The sequence below is a fragment of the Marmota flaviventris genome, chromosome 9 (genome assembly GCF_047511675.1).
Source record: "Marmota flaviventris isolate mMarFla1 chromosome 9, mMarFla1.hap1, whole genome shotgun sequence".
Classification (NCBI taxonomy): Eukaryota; Metazoa; Chordata; class Mammalia; order Rodentia; family Sciuridae; genus Marmota; species Marmota flaviventris.
This window is the reverse complement of record NC_092506.1, coordinates 45116104-45119220: the sequence shown is the minus strand read 5'-3', so window position 1 is coordinate 45119220 and position 3117 is coordinate 45116104.

Below are 3117 nucleotides of genomic sequence, written 5' to 3'. Positions count from 1 at the left end.
AAGACAAAATCTAAATAATATCTGTGACCTTCTGTGCTCCAACAATAAAAACAGCAAATCTTCCCTGAGACAATAAATATCTTTGACTCAATGGGGAAAAGTTAACAGTAAATTATGGTGGAGATGTGAAGAGGAGATCCCAACTGACTATCTCAAAATTTTATCCAGTTATAGGGTGCATGTAGGGATTAACAATCATGGAGTAGATATGAGATTTTATTTGTGTTCTCAGATGCACCACCAGAGGGTTCTGGGATATGTTATAAGCAACCACCAATGATGACTTCATGTTATCTGCACTTGACTCCAAATCCTTATTCAACTTTTTGTTTTGTTTTGTTTTTTGTTTTGGTATCTGGTATTGAAATCCAGGGCACTCAACCTATGAGCCACATCCCCAGCCCTATTTTGTATTTTATTTAGGGTCTCACTGAATTGTTTAGCACCTCGCTTTTGCTGAGACTGGCTTTGACTTGCAATCCTCCTGCCTCAGCCTCCTGAGATTCTGGGATTACAGGCGTGAACCATGCCTGGCTCTTATTCAACTTCTTTTTTTTTTTTTTTTAATTTTTTATTGTGGGTTGTTCAAAACATTACAAATTTCTTGACATATCATATTCCACACTTTGATTCAAGTGGGTTATGAACTCCCACCTTCACCCCATACACAGATTGCAGAATCACATCAGTTACACATCCATTGATTTACAAATTGCCATACTAGTGTCTGTTGTGCTCCACTGCCTTTCCCATCCTCCACCCTCCCCCCTCCCCACCTCTCCCCTCCCCTCCCCTCCTCTCTCTCTACCTCCTCCACTGTGTAACCCTGAGGGTCTCCTTCCATTACCATGCAATTTCCCTTCCCTCTCCCTTTCCCTCCCACCTCTCATCCCTGTTAAATGTTAATCTTCTTCTCCTGTTCTTCGTCCCTACACTGTTCTTAGTTACTCTCCTTATATCAAAGAAGACATTTGGCATTTGTTTTTTAGGGATTGGCTAGCTTCACTTAGCATAATCTGCTCTAATGCCATCCATTTCCCTGTAAATTCTATGATTTTGTCATTTTTTAATGCAGAGTAATACTCCATTGTGTATAAATGCCACATTTTTTTTATCCATTCGTCTATTGAAGGGCATCTAGGTTGGTTCCACAGTCTTGCTATTGTGAACTGTGCTGCTATGAACATCGATGTAACAGTGTCCCTGTAGCATGCTCTTTTTAGGTCTTTAGGGAATAGACCAAGAAGGGGAATAGCTGGGTCAAATGGTGGCTCCATTCCCAGCTTTCCAAGAAATCTCCATACTGCTTTCCAAATTGGCTGCACCAATCTGCAGTCCCACCAGCAATGTACAAGTGTACCCTTTTCCCCACATCCTCGCCAGCACTTGTTGTTGTTTGACTTCCTAATGGCTGCCAATCTTACTGGAGTGAGATGGTATCTTAGGGTGGTTTTGATTTGCATTTCTCTGACAGCTAGAGATGTTGAGCATTTTTTCATGTACTTGTTGATTGACTGTATGTCCTCCTCTGAGAAGTGTCTGTTCAGGTCCTTGGCCCATTTGTTGATTGGGTTGTTTGTTTTCTTATTGTCTAATTTTTTGAGTTCTTTGTATACTCTGGATATTAGGGCTCTATCTGAAGTGTGAGGAGTAAAGATTTGTTCCCAGGGTGTAGGCTCCCTATTTACCTCTCTTATTGTTTCTTTTGCTGAGAAAAAACTTTTTAGTTTGAGTAAGTCCCATTTGTTGATTCTAGTTATTAACTTTTGTGCTATGGGTGTCCTATTGAGGAATTTGGAGCCCGACCCCACCGACTTTTTCTTCTATCAGACGGCGCGTCTCTGATTTGATATCAAGCTCCTTGATCCATTTTGAATTCACTTTTGTGCATGGCGAGAGAAAGGGATTCAGTTTCATTTTGTTGCATATGGATTTCCAGTTTTCCCAGCACCATTTGTTGAAGATGCTATCCTTCCTCCATTGCATGCTTTTAGCCCCTTTATCAAATATAAGATAGTTGTAGTTTTGTGGATTGGTTTCTGTGTCCTCTATTCTGTACCATTGGTCCACCCGCCTGTTTTGGTACCAGTACCATGCTGTTTTTGTTACTATTGCTCTGTAGTATAGTTTGAAGTCTGGTATCGCTATACTGCCTGATTCACACTTCCTGCTTAGCATTGTTTTTGCTATTCTGGGTCTTTTATTTTTCCATATGAATTTCATGATTGCTTTCTCTATTTCTACAAGAAATGCCGTTGGGATTTTGATTGGCATTGCATTAAACCTATAGAGAACTTTTGGTAATATCGCCATTTTGATGATGTTAGTTCTGCCTATCCATGAACAGGGTATATTTTTCCATCTTCTAAGATCTTCTTCTATTTCTCTCTTTAGGGTTCTGTAGTTTTCATTGTATAAGTCTTTCACCTCTTTTGTTAGGTTGATTCCCAAGTATTTTATTTTTTTTGAAGATATTTTGAATGGAGTGGTTGTCCTCATTTCCAATTCAGAGGATTTGTCGCTGATATACAGGAATGCCTTTGATTTATGCGTGTTGATTTTATATCCTGCCACTTTGCTGAATTCATTTATTAGCTCTAATAGTTTCTTTGTAGAGCCTTTTGGGTCTGCTAGGTATAGAATCATATCATCTGCAAATAGTGATAATTTAAGTTCTTCTTTTCCTATTTTTATGCCTTTAATTTCTTTCGTCTAATTGCTCTGGCCAGTGTTTCGAGAACTATGTTGAACAGAAGTGGAGAGAGAGGGCATCCCTGTCTAGTTCCAGATTTTAGAGGGAATGCCTTCAGTTTTTCTCCATTCAGAATGATGCTAGCCTGAGGCTTAGCATAGATTGCTTTTACAATATTGAGGTATGTTCCTGTTATCCCTAGTTTTTCTAGAGTTTTGAACATAAAGGGATGCTGTACTTTGTCAAATGCTTTTTCCGCATCTATCGAGATGATCATATGGTTCTTATTTTTAAGTCTATTGATGTGGTGAATAACATTTATTGATTTCCGTATATTGAACCAGCCTTGCATCCCAGGGATGAATCCTACTTGATCATGGTGTACAATTTTTTTGATATGTTTTTGTATCCGATTCGCCAGAATT